The sequence below is a fragment of the Acomys russatus genome, chromosome 26 (genome assembly GCF_903995435.1).
Source record: "Acomys russatus chromosome 26, mAcoRus1.1, whole genome shotgun sequence".
Lineage (NCBI taxonomy): Eukaryota > Metazoa > Chordata > Mammalia > Rodentia > Muridae > Acomys > Acomys russatus.
Genome location: NC_067162.1, coordinates 33664433 through 33679270, shown reverse-complemented (window position 1 = coordinate 33679270; position 14838 = coordinate 33664433). Strand labels below are relative to the sequence as shown.

The 14838-nt window shown below is 41.0% G+C and overlaps 1 pseudogene; it reads left to right on the top strand.

Annotated features, from left to right (window-relative positions):
- The first annotated feature begins 13888 nt into the window (after positions 1-13888).
- On the top strand, positions 13889-14535 carry LOC127209367 (eukaryotic translation initiation factor 3 subunit K-like; annotated as a pseudogene).
- The last annotated feature ends 303 nt before the right edge of the window (positions 14536-14838 follow it).

Sequence of the window (14838 nt, the reverse complement as noted above, 5' to 3'; positions counted from 1 at the left end):
ATATAATGAAATACACAGCCATACAAAGCGAGTACTAATACATGCTACATCATGGATTAATCTTGAAAATAGTGAGCTTAGTGAAAGAAGCCAGTCACAAAACACCACATATTGAATGATTCTGTTTGCATGAAATCACCTGTAGAATGAGATGGCATGACTGCTGGTAGATATAGAACTTCTTCCTAAGGTGAGGAAAGTATTCTAAAATTTTCTTCTGGATATGGTTACCAATTCTGTGAACATACTAAACACTATTGAGTCACATACATAAGTAGGTCAATTATATGGCATATGAATTACACTCAATAAAGCCATTAAAATAACAAATTAGGGTCAAAATACATTACACACATGCATGAAAATGTCCTTCGAAGCCCAGAACTACGCACACTGAATATGTGACAATAAAATGGTAATGATAAACAATAAAGCAAAAAAGGAGTGAGATAAGAAGGAGGACCAGCATGCCATGTGACCAGTCTGCCGTGCTAAAGAGTTACACTTCTAAAGCAGCTGGGTGCCAGTGAGATATGTAAGCCTATGAAGGGCATGATCAAACTATAAATAAAGGCTATTATAATAGAAATCTGGATCACAGAACTGCAGAGAGCCATGCAAAGAGAGAACAACTAAAAGACCATTGGCTTAATTTGAAGATGTATTGACTAGAGGAGTACCACCAGTACGGGTGACAAAGATGGAACACATTTGTAAAGTATTAAGAGTGAAGTCGGGTGTGGTGGCGCACACCTTTAATCCCAGCACTTGGGAGGCAGAGGCAGGCAGACTGCTGTGAGTTCAAGGGCAGCCTGGTCTACAAAAGGAGTCCAGGACAGCCAAGGCTAACACAGAGAAACCTTCCCTTGAAAAACGGGAAAATAAAACTGTAGAATTAATGAGACAGAGAAGGGAGGGATCATGGGAAGCTCTGACTTTGGCAGAACCCACTTCGGTATTTCCTTTTCCAAGAAAGTTTTCTTAATCCAACAACTTAAATTAGTGTCCCCCCTGTTTTCATTATGAATGCACAAGTTATATACCCTTACCATTGTATTTTCTACACTGTAATATAAAATAACTAAGTGGTTGTCTTCTCCATCAGCCTATGATCAACACTAGAGAACTTAATATATAACGTCCTTTCTAGCTTCGTACCCCAGAACTTAGTGCTTATCAAAGAGGACACAAGTAACCATAAAAGAGCGTGCAATAAAGAAACCACGATCTGGGTAGGAGATATGCTGAAGAAATGCACAGGTGTGAATTTTCATATATTCCCATGACACACGCAAACACAGCTATTAGGCAGAATCAGCTCTGTGTAGTTGGAAACTTGGGGAAGCTCAGCATTTAACAGTATTAGTGTCCAATTTTAAGTGAGTATATACCATGTAAGTCTTTCTGTTTCTGGGTTAACTCACTCAGTATGATCGTTTCTAATTTCCTTCATTTGTCTATTTATAACTGAGTAGTATTCCATAGTGTAAATGTACCACAATTTCTTTATCCATTCTTCAACTGAGGGACATTTAGGCTGTTTCCAGATTCTAGCTATTATGAATAAGGCTGCTATGAACATGGTTGAGCATATGTCCCTGCTGTGTGGTGGAACATTTTCTGGGTATATTCCAAGGAGTGGAATAGCTGGGTCTTGAAGAAGCCCTATTCTCATTTTTCTGAGACAGCTCCAGATAGATTTCCAAAGTGGTTGTACCAGTTTGCATTCCCACCAGCAATGAAGGAGTGTTCCTCTTTCTCCACATCCTCGACAACATGTGGTGTCACTTGAATTTTTATCACTTACAAAAAGATTGGGACAGATGTGAGGACATCCTACTGGCACTCTAGGTATGAGAAATATAGTAGATGGGGAAATAGAAGGGTCTAGAGGATCTTAGAAACCTATAATAAGAACATCGTAACAGGTGGATCAGGGCCCAGGGGTGTCTACTCAAACTATTGCACTAACCAAGAACAATACAAGTAATAAACACTGAACCCCTACTCTGATCTAGCCAATGGACAGGACATTCTCCACAGTTATGTGGCAAGCAGGGACTAACTCTGACACGAGCTCTAGTGCCCCATATTTGACACCTCCCCTTCGTGGGGAGCCCTAGTGGCACTCAAACAAAGAATAGGCAGACTACCAAGATGAGACTTGTTAGCCTACGACCATAAAGTGGGGGAGGAGATCCCCCCTCGGACATGGACCTAAAGGAGGATAATAGGGTGGGGTGGGAGGGTAGGAGGAATGGAAGGATACGAGTGATAGGAGAAAATTGAGTTGTAATCTGAATAAATTAATTGTTTTAAAAACAGTATTGGTCTAGGAAGGACCAAGGAGAATCGTGTGCATGTAGTCATAAAGGAAGTACAGGCAAACATGGAATCATAGACACCTCCCACATACAAAGATGGAAAGAGTGACTGAAATTACCAAGAGGAGTCTGAGGAGGGATCACACGGAACGATAAAACATCAGAGAAAAGGCACCATAGAAAAGACTTCAAAAGGGAAAAGGTTATTGGATTTGGCGAAAGTCACTGGCTATTTTTACAAAGTTTTAGTGGAAAGACAGAGAACATCCAACCTCTAAGGAGGGTTGACTGAAGGAAGACCACGAAAAAGCCAAAGTCAGGACGCCTGTCCAGGAGCGCACAACTGAGGTAATGTTCGCATCATCCTATCTTATAATTGAGAAGTTTCCATCATAAGCACATGGTAAGAAAAATAAGACAAGACCATGATTGACAACATGACAAGTGCTGAAAACAAAGAAAGGATGGAAGCAACAGCATTAGACGGGAGAGAGATGAATTTACATGTGTACTTTTTCTAAGTATTGGAGAGTTGGCTTGGGGGTTGAAAGCAGCCAAGATGCACTTAGTGACAGGAATGTTAAAAGTTAATATGGAAATAACAAGAAAGAAACCTGGACTTGTCAACAAAGGTTTGAATTGCTACTGAGAGGAGGAAGCTGAATGGGGAACAGGAAAACTGCCTCAGAGTACTAGGGTGCAACTGAGGTTAAGGTCCAAAACACTTAAACTAACGGAAGACTTCATAATCATGTGGTTTTCCTCAATAGTTACATGGGTTAAGAGAATTAAAGAGAAAGAACAGAGCAAAAATGTGTAAAATACCTTAAATTTTACAGTTTTCATGGTTGTGGGATCAAACAGACATATGCAGACACATACAAGGAGGGAAGGAGGGAGAGAGAGAGAGAGAGAGAGAGAGAGAGAGAGAGAGAGAGAGAGAGAGAGAGAGAGAGAAACGCTCTTAAGCTATATACTTCAGATAGGTTTACATACATAACTGGAACTTTGTTATAGCTCTCATTTCAAGTACACAATTAAAAAAGAAAAGAAAATGAATGCAAACTAACAAAACCTGGGAAAAAGACCCAGTTGCCCCTCAAATGCATATTTTTAATCTCAAGTAAATTATAGAGCACTGAGCATGGTCTGATTTGGATATCAAGCACTAGTTCCCACAGAGACATTGTTATTGTTGGCCTCAGCACATTAATCTAAAGAGGACACGAAGTCTACTCGTGTTTGAATAACCCTTGCCAACAGATTGATCCCACAGCAGCAGACTGCAGGGAGTCCTTTCCAAGGCTGGAGAGAAACACTGCTGCCTATATAGAAGCTATCTATGATAGACCCCTTAAAAAGCCAAGCAAAGAAAAAGACTTCTTTCACTCTTCCCTCTTTCCCAAAAGCTGTCCAAAGGGGCATAAGAGAACATCTGCAATTTGCATAGAAGAGAGGATGCCAAAGAAATGCGGATTCCACAGCTGTTGACCCAAGGGACAACTCAAACCAGGCAAAGCTCTAAATAAGGTCTGAAAGGCAGCCGCTTGGCTAGAGGGTGGCTAAGTCCCCAAAGGCATACAGAGTGGGCATGGAGACTGCAAACCTCTGCCCGCTACAAACTCCCTTTGCTTTTCATATGAGCAAACCAGAACACACAGTAATTCTTTTGCCAATTAAGATATGCCCAAAGTAGGCCGCGTATTTTGTCTGGCTACCACATACCAACATCAACACAGGGTGAAATTCCCCATATTGTTTTAATATTTATCATCTCATCTACACAATATGAAATATTAACAATGCTCAAGGACTAAAGGCTCCCACTAAGACAATTCTGAAGTGAGTAAATCTAGGTGGCATGGCCATGCACACCTACAATCCCAACACTAGGGAGCTACAGTAGGAAGGGTCATGAGCTTGAAGTCAGTCCAGGTTACATAGAGACCCTGTCTGCAAATAAATAAATGAGGCAAACAATTTTTTCAGAACAATCTTTCAGAAAACTCTAATCCAATAAGCTACCTGATCAAATTCTATTTTCTCAACTTTCTGTGTCTCTTTGGACAAAATGCTTCCTCGTGTATCAAAACCAAATGATACCCAAATGATGTGGAAACTGAGCAGTCAATATGTAAAGACACACTGGAAGTGTCCCATATACCTACCCAGTCAATTTGCAGGAGCCCATCCATCCTCTAACATTTGCAATGGTGCCTGCTAGCTAAGTGGTGTGACCTTACCTGCAAATACCTCATGAATAAAAAAAGGTCTCAAACTGCTATGTGTTGGATTTGTGGGTCTGCTCACTAATAAATAGCTGGCAGGTATCAATGATCCAGTCATAAAAACAGGTGCATTGAGACATGACTTGAAGGGTAAAGGATTAATATATCCTCTTCATTTCCCTTGACTAACGTTCTATTCACATAACACATGTGCTTACATTAACTATTTGCCTCTTGAGGAAACCATCAATGTTCTATAGATAGATCTAGAAAAAGCAATCAGGGACACTTGGGAATTAAAAGACAGAGTGATGTGAGCCAGGTGTGGTGGTGCACGCCTTTAATCCCAGCACTTAGGAGGCAGAGGCAGGTGGATTGCTGTGAGTTCAAGGCCAGCCTGGTGTAAACGTGAGTCCAGGACAGCCAAGGATACACAAGAGAAGCCCTGTCTCGAAAGGAAAAAAAAAAAAGATAGTGTAAAGATAGAGTGATGTGAAAATTAAGAAAGAGAGACAAAGATGTGCTGTGAATTCCTAAAGAAGACATTAAGCAAGCTTTCACACCTTTTCCTCTCTTACATTAGACTGAAATTAAATAGAGCTCTGTCCCTTTAACTGTCAAATGGTTTTCCTTTCCCAACTAATCCTCCTCCACAGAGGAGTCTTTAAAAAGTTATAAATAAAATGCCCCAAATGTTTTCCTTTTCCCACAGATGAGAACATTAGAACACTGACGTTTTAATCTGTTCTTTACAAGACAGAGTTGTGTCAACACAGTGCTCCCAGCTACAACACCGAGAAAACAAGTTTAATTAAAGACAGGAGAGACCGCATGTGAAGTGCAAGCCATTGAGATAGAAGGGTTGTCATCTGCAGAGTGAGTTCTCTGTGAGGAAATGTCTTTGTCAGTGTAAAAGGGGCCGAAAAAGACAAAGCAAAGTACAAAGGCTATAATGAAAAACACGTGATGTGTGGTGTCAATGTCCAGGCTAAGAAGCAGAATTAGTATCTCTATCACACTTACTTCCAGGGAACTACACTCTGCCTCACATTGTACAGCGTCTCAGGGTATAAACAGATGCCTATTTACCATGTACACGCTGTCAGGGATGAAACTCACCAAACCACAAAGAGAGGCCAACACCATAAGGTGATGGTTTACCAACAATAAACACTGGTTTTATTGAGGTTATTCCAGAACGCTAGCTAAACTCTTTCCTCAAACACTAATCTGAAGGGCAAATTTGTATTAACAAATATATTTCCCCCAAATTAGCACAAATCTAACTACATTATTGCAAGTACCTAAAAGCCTGTGCCATGAAGTACTCAAGGACAAAGAATCTGGTGACTAGGAAAAGACAGAAGACCACCCCTCAGAGAAAGGGAGAGCGACATCTCGGCACACGGAGACAGGAGAAGCCCAGGGCCAGAAGTCTGTTAAACAGATGCTAGCTTGAACATAGGTTTACAGCTCCCTGAGTTCCCCCTTCCCCCTACTGGTCCTGTTGAGATACCCACTCACTGTGCCTCCCTACTGTTTCCCCTGATGTTTTCTGAGAACAAGAAGCAGTCATCTCAGAAAGGCCACTTTGGCTTTCCTTACGTCCTACCTATGCCCTTCGAATTCTCCTTTAATACCTTTCTCCCAGGTACCCTATTATCAGAGGCAGTACAACACACCAAAAAGAAAACTGGGTGGACATGACCAAGTTCCAACTTCGGCTTGCCAGTTTTCAAGCTGAGTACCCTTTGGGCACATTATTTAATCTACAGGGATAGTAATAACTGCTCAATAGTAAGACTTCAATCAGATAACACATATAACACACTTGTAATATAGAGATATAAGACTTTTTTACTTGCAGGGCTGCTCTTAAATTAAATAATATATGTTATTCATATATATTAGGATATCAAAATATAGCATATAGATAGAATAAATATATCATATTATGTTTATTATGTTATATTATATATATCCTGATAATACATATTGGGAAAGAGCTTTGCAAAGTATGAGACCACATTTGATTCTGATAATACAGCTGCCCAATGAATATCTTATATTTATTGTACAAGTATCAGATATGTCTCTGAATGTATATACTTTGTAGAAAGAGAAAACCAGGTCAATAATTGTATAAATACCTATAAACAATAACAATAATAAGAAGATATATAAAGAATCCAGTATGTGTTGGGTGCAGTAGTGCACACCTGTAATCCCAGCACTCGGAGGCAGAGGCAGGTGGATCGCTGTGAGTCTGAGGCCCAGCCTGGTCTACAAAGTGAGGCTACACGGAAAAATCCTGTCTTGAAAAACAAAAACAAAAACAAAAACAAACCAAAACAAAAAAGAAAAAAAGAATCTACTATACATGGTTTAATGTCCCTGTTCAGAAACAGAGAAATACATGAGTGAATCCAGGCTTTATAAGAACTGGACTAGTTGGTGGTCTAATAAAATGGTGAATAATAAAACCCGTAAACCTGCCGTGTTTAACAATATTGGAGAAAGAGGCAAGGAGGGGATGGTATAAAGACTCAGGCAGATGAAATAAAGTATGATGATATACATGTTCAAAAAAATAGAGACATGAACAGAGGTATGGAAGGAATATAGACCATCCACCTGGGGGGCGGGCAAATGGAGGTCTGTCTGCCTGAAACCAAGGCTTCCTCTGGAAAACTAACTGATTTAGTATTCTGAATTGCTATATACACAGAGCTTGGGAAAATACAGTAGGAGCTTGTTAGACATCTCTGTAGAAGCTAAGGTAGATTCTAGTCACAGCCAGTTTCAAGGGCTGAAACAAGTGGAGCTTCCCAAAAGGTGTGCAAGGTATACCCACATGCCAGCACTGAGCAGCAGGAATATTAAGATGATGGCCACCTGAGCCCTTGGGTACAAAGCTACTGTTGTAAAATGAATGCTCTGCCACCTGACTGTGCCATACAGAAGTCAGTTTCTAGCTAGGTGCAGCGGTATACACCTATTATCCCAGGGCTTGAGAAATGGAGGGAGGAGAATCAGAAGTTCAAGTCTAGCCCCAATCTCACGGAAATCTGTCTGAAAACAACAAGAACAAAACAATCATTTTCTAAGTATTCAATACCATAAGAAGTTTGGAAGCAATGGGTTAAGTAATATGGTTATTAATAGGCAATACACAAAGGGACAGACAGATTCAGTGGGAGAAGATATAACGCATAGCAGTCTTTGCCCTAGCTAGGTGGTCACTGGCTGAACACACACAAAAAAAGACAAGTGACTAAAAAGCACAGCAGTTCAAAAAGTGTTACAGCTGACTGGACATGAAAACCAAGGCCAAAGTCAGGACAGCCGCAAGAGTGAATTCAAAGCGGGCTGTGAAAGAATAGCTACTGAGAACTCAGTTTATTTCAGTTCAATAAGCATTCACTGTTTCCCAGGCATTGAAGGTTTAAAATGATAAACAGTGGCTGCAGAGATGTCTCGCAGTGGAGAGCACTGGCTGCTCTTCCAGAGGACTCAGGTTCGATTCCCAGAGCCCACGCGGCAGCTCACAGCTCTCTGTATCTCCAGTTCTGGATTACCCAATAAACACTTCTGGCCTCATGAGCAACAGACACTTTAGTAGTGCACAGACACACATGCAGACTCAACACCCACTCACATAAAATTAAATGAAACTCAATTATTAAAATTAAAATAAAAAGCTGAAAAATAATTCTGGTTATCGGGAATTTTTTTTTTAAAAAATCACAAACACAGTGTCCAGGTTTTCCTTAATAGAGACTATACCACAGCAGCTTCTTTAGAAGAGGAATAATAGAAGCTATGACATATTGTACCGTGCTCTGAAAATGGTTTAACCTACCCAGTAAAACTTTACAAAATAAGCCTTTTCAGTTGAGCACGGTGGTGTAGGCCTATAATCTTAGCACTTTAGATGCAGAGGCAGGAGAATTATCACCAAGTTTGAAATCAATATGGTCTACACACAACCTCTTGTCTCAAAAACAAATACTATAAAATACTCAGTTGTTTGTTGGGTTAATTTTGAGACAGGGTCTCACCATGTAGCCCTGGCTAGCCCAAAGGTCACAGAGATATGCTGGTTTCTGCTTCCCCAGTCCTAGAATTAAAGCAGAACATACCCAGCAAGATACCTTTTAAAAATAAAGACAACAAAAATCATGACTTTATTATCTATTAAATTCTTAAGTTACATTTTTACCATTCTTTTTGTTTAACTGTTTGCATTACTTTGGCCTCTGAAATGTTCATACACCTATATAACGCTCTCAGCACAACCGTTCATCTACTGCCATCTACCACTCCGTGTTCGCGGCTCGCCATGCGATCCCCCATCTTGTAGGCTCACTGATGACTACACGACTGATGGCAGAGGCTACCTTATTTTTTTATTTTTTTATGTTTTGTTTTTTGTTTTTGTTTTTTTTCCGAGACAGGGTTTCTCTGTGTAGCCTTGGCTGTCCTGGACTCACTTTGTAGACCAGGCCTCAAATTCACAGAGATCCACCTGCCTCTGCCTCCCGAGTGCTGGGATTAAAGGAGTGCACCACCACGCCTGGCATGAGTCTACCTTCTTAAAAACATGCCTCAACATTAACAGCCAGGGAAACTTCTGCGGAACAGTCTGCTAACCACGAGAGTGGTACTGATAGTTCTTAATACGTTTGTGTCTGAGCAAGGGTCACAATGTATGCCACTGGCAAATCCTACTTTTAGCCTTAAAAGACAATAACAGCTATCATTGGTTAGTTGTCCACTCTGTAGGAAACAATGTGCCATTCACGTTGCTGCGTTTTATCCTCAAAAGCACCTCAAGGGTAAGTACCATTAAAGCCACTGTTTTCATGAAAAGCCGGGAGGGGGGGGGGGGCTGGGTTAGAAGTGTCAGCTATCCCAGCACTCCTAGCTAGTAAATCATAAAGTCTGATTTAAAACCTAAGTTTGCCTGTCCAACTCTTAAAACTATGTTCTTATTAAGCATGTTTTAACAGCCATACTCATTCAAGAAAGGACTTCCAAAAAGGCCATGAAGGTAACAAAAAGAGAGCTACAGAAGCAAAAGCAAGCAAACCTCCCTTGCATGCTGTTCTAGGAGAGAGTGTTTGTGCACCGGCCCCACCAACTGGATCCAGCTGGGGAGAATCTAGGTTAAGTGTACTAGTCTACTACTGCTGACACACAAATGGCCACTAACTTTAGTGACAAGACCAATGTATCTTCCTATAGTTCTACAGGTCACAAACTGGCAGTGGGTCTTGGAGGACTAAGAGCAAGGCATCAACAGAGCTGTTTTCCTATGGGAAGCTCTAGAACAGGCTCTCCCTGCCTCCTTTTCCAGCTTCTGGAGGCCACCAGCATTCCTTGGTTCAGGGTGCCTTTCTGCCTCTTCAAGGCCAGCAAGGGCCACCTGGGTCTTTAATGCTGCCCACTTTCCCTTGGGCTTTCCCACAGTCTCATCACCTTCTCAACAAAGGGAGTTTTCTAATTGCAAGAACCCCAGGAATTAAACTCATCCTGCACAGAGACTCCACCTAGAGCTCACCACCTCCAGTTAACCAGGTCTGTACGGCTCCTTTATGTAAGGTAATAGATACTGAAAGAGAGGACACAGACGTCATGGAGTGGGAGACATTATTTCACCTTTCAGTTTGAGTAAAAGACAGCCGAGCCACTCAATGTTTGAACCAACTATTTGTCTTGTTCTGGTTCTACATGCACAAGACAATTAACTCATAATATTTTAGCTTGTCTTAGAACTTACTTATAAGAAGGGAACGTGCTGCTCCAAGGATACTATGCCTAGTCCCCAGGGAAAATATGTTTTACAGTGTATTGAATAATTTGTATTCTGGTGTATACATTACTTTCCTATGAGTGCTGTCGGAATGAGTCAGAATCTCTTAGTCCGACAAGATCGATACACTGAATCTTTAAGGATCAGAGTCGGGAGCAAGGGAGGAGGTGTATTTAATGGGTGAATAGCTATGATATAAAAAAAAAAAAAAACAACCTTTGAAAATCACGTTTAAGAAGCTATATTTAATTAGACACGCGTAAGAATATAGTTATATGTCACTGACTTTGATTTACAGGACTTACATTCACAAAGAGACTAGTCATGGATTTTTTTTTTCCCTCTGTACCTGTATAATCAACTGAGTAGTTTGAAGGAGAAGGTCCTTGGAAAGCAGCAGGAAGCTTCACATCAACAGGTTCCAAAACTCAGATCACACAGGCGAGTAACTGGCCAGGTCTAGTGTATGTGGGAGAAGACAAGATGACTGCTACTGACTATGGAATAAACGAAAGTGTTCTAGATAGTGTGGTGACAGCTGCATCTGGGAACGGACTTTGTGCACATGGGAAATGGAGTGAATGTGAATTATATCTTAACAAAGCCATTTAAAACACTGGTCACAAAAAGATGACGACGAGAAACAGATATAGTTAAACACCAAGGCACACTAGGAGACAAACGGAGTCTTAGGCACTTGTGGTCTTAGGACGATCTCTTCTTCAGTCTCTGCTACTTCCCTCTTCATTCTTCTGTCATTTTTTATTATGACTCTATCTTGGGGAAAATATCAATCTTCTGCCCTTCCTTTATTCTTCTTTTAGTTTATTAACCAATTAATATACATACTGGAACATATATAGCAAACTAAATCAATTATAAATCACACAGAATGTGTCTCTGCATTAACTTCTAACGTAGCAAGTGGTGTGGATAAGGGACTCAGTGCAGGCTGGTCCCGCCCTCTTGCTGGTCTTCTTGGGCTCTGTGTGCCTTCAGTTCTCCCACACACACCTTAACCGTCATCCTGGATCATGCTGTCTTGTACTCGGATTCCTGTGTAAATGTCAGAAAAACTAGTTTCTACTTGCAAAGGTATAAAGTTTACACATCTGTGGACAATGCCCACTGACTCTGTTTTACACCTATAATCAGTACAAGGTCCAGGAATGAGTCAGTGATCTATGCAATGACTTCCTGGCTGCACTTTTAGCTGCATCCTCTTTCTCAACAGCATCAACAGCACTTGTTTTCCAAATGCCATAGCAAAGTGAAAACTGGTTGGCAGAGGTTAGTAGATACGTTCATGCAAATTAGGCAGTTAGTTAGTCAAGTCATTGCTCTAGGCTTTCCTATGGTTGATTTGAAAATAACCACTATACAGCCCCTAAAAAGCTCCCCCACTGCATAACAAACTATTTTATTTTTACTTTTAAAACGTGGACGCATTAAAGACATTTAGTTAGTAAACATCATGGTCTAAGACCACTTGGAGGGCTCCTTTAACCTCGACATAGAACTCTTCTCATTTGAGCACGGACAAAACGGTCTAGCTGCTTCTTTCCAGGCAAAAGGCAGAGATCACTTTTCATCCTTCTTAACTGACACCTGAGGCTGTAAAACCCAATTCCTGGGCGTAGTCATGTTTAATAAGCCAGGCTCCCCACAGAGCCATATGTCTACGGTGCTGTCTGAGATGTTTTCACATGGTACAACTCATTCTTTTATTGGGGCATGCTAACTATATATGTAAAAAGATGACATTCAAGAAGACTGGTATACATAAAACCTACACTGCCAAGTGCTGCTGTTTTATACAAATTCTGTGTTCTTAAGTATAAATGTAAATTTGACCTTACAGAACAACATAAATTCAATTCCTGATATTAAACTATGTCAAATAGTTTGTGTTGTTCATTCTTTTTTTCAAAATTTGGTAAAAGCCTGCAGCGGGGGGCGGGGGCGGGGGGAAGCAGTGATCTCATCAATTAGAGTTGAAATTGCAAACCTTTTAATATTAGGCACAAAAATTCTTACAGAGAAATTTATAAAATATTTATAAATTTGTCAAGATTGTGGTGTTGCTGTTTTAATGCCCAGATTATTCAAGCCTATATTCTAGGGATCCTTCCAGAGAACAGAAGAGTCGTTTGTTTTTTGTTTTTGTTTTTTTTTAAGCTGGCACTTGTAGTTTGTTAGCTCTTCTGTGGACTGTGAAAAACATTTGCCAATAGTGTTGAAAGACTATTACAGATTTCAATCTTATCAAAAAGGAACTGCATCTCCCTGGCAACACATCAGCTACAAACACTGTGGGGCTGTGACTGGAACAGCTCTGCACGTACATATGGCTCGGAACTCAATAGAGAAACGAGTCCAAGATAACAGCACATCTTCCAAGAGAGGCGGGGGGTGTGGTGGGGGAAAGGAGGGAGAGAGGGAAATTAATGCATATGCAGCATGCATGGTAATTGCACTACCTGACCTGACAGAACTGTCTATCTGAATGGCAAACCCTTTGTACATATGTGAGTTTTGTGATCCCAGCAACTCAAAGCAAAGAAACTTTGGGGGCCAACTAAATCAGCTTGGATGTCAGTCACTGTCCAGGCAATGCAGCTATTTCACAAATACCACGATCATATCAAGAATCAGTATAAAGCCTTACTCAGCATCACAAAGATAACCAAGGAAGGCAGACATTTACAATTCTGTAGAATTAAAATCAGTACCAGCATGCAATACCCATTATGCCAAAGATGAAAAAATAATCTAGTTAATTTGCACAGATATTAAGGAGTCTTGATTATTCAAACAGTATTTAAGTCGAGGTGCCTATATGATATTCAAGTAAAAACCACTGGGGTATAGTCTGATGTTTATACACAGCATTAAGATGGAGCCCGAGATGCCAAGTTTTTTCCGTTACTTCAAGAAGATGGTAGCAGACGCAGGCATGTGGCATCTACCGGTAAGCCCAGTACTTAGGAAGATACAGGAGGAAAATGGCGGGTTCAGAGCCAGCACGGGCCACTAAGTGAAGTCTCAAGTAAGACTCTAGCTATACAGACACTTTAGCTTATGAAGATCACTACACTGTAGGCTTACAATATGTGACTCTTCGGAATCACAGAAGCCATGTGATTAAGGAAACACTATCTCCTCTATTAAACCGCCCTATGAATTTAATTGCTTAGAAACGCAATGGTATCAAATTCCTATTTGATCAAGCTTCATACTTGATTTTCAGTTTTCCTGACTAAGCTGTAGGAAGATAGCCTCAAGTTAGACAAATTAAAGCCATGAAATACATTTCATAATACTTGCGTGAACTACCTCATGTTTATAATAATGAGATTCACATTCTGAAGACTTAAGAAGTGTTTTAAATAGCTCTGATAGCCATGCTTAGCTCCTGAAAAAGTCTGCCAAACCACAAATCATGTGATTTAACAGCCACAAAGTCAGTGTGTTAAAAAAAAAAAAAAAAAACAAAGGGACTGCGGAAGACTACAGTGATCATGGCGATGTCTGAGCAGATGAGAGCAAACATGGGCAAGTTGCTTGAGGGTATCGTCAGGTATAATCCAGACAGCTTGGCTACCCTGGAGCGGTATGTGGAGACACAGGGCAAGGAAAATGCCTATGACCTGGAGGCCAACCTCGCTGTCCTGAAATTGTACCAGTTTCAGACCACAGCCACTGCCCAGATCCTGCTGAAGGCCCTTGCCAACCTGCCCCACACTGACTTCACTCTGTGCAAATGCATGATTGACCAGGCACATCGAGAAGAGTGGCCCATCTGACAGATCCTGTACCACAGTGGCCTGCCACTTCCAAGCCTTCTGGCAGGCCCTGGATGAAAACATGGACCTCCTGGAAGGCATAACTGGCTTTGAAGACTCTGCCACATGGTGGGCATCACGTACCAGCACATCGACCACTGGCTGCTGGCGGAGATGTATGGAGATCTGACCAACAACCAGCTGAAGGTGTGGATGAGCAAGTATGGCTGGGGCGCCAACGAGTCGGGGCAGATCTTCATCTGATGTCAAGAGGAGAGCAGTAAGCCCAAGAACATCGTGGAGAAGATTGACTTTGACAGTGTGTCCAGCATCATGGCCTCCTTCCAGTAACTGTGTGTGCATTTAATAAAGCTTTGTTCACTCCAAAACAAACAAACAAGCAAGCAAACTACATAACAACAACAAAAACAAAAAAACTAAGGTTGTGTAGAATCAATAACAGGGACATTTGAAATATTTTATACTGATGATAGGAGTAGAGCTAATAAGATAGTGGCAGGAAAAAATGAGACCGAGGTGTGAAATCTAATTTTGTGACATCTGAGGTCATTGCAAGAATTTAAAAGACACAAATAGGTTTTTGATGTTGTTGTTGTTGTTGTTGTTTTGGTCTTTTGAGATAGGTTCTCATTGTGTAGCTCTGGCTGGACTGGAACTCGGTATGT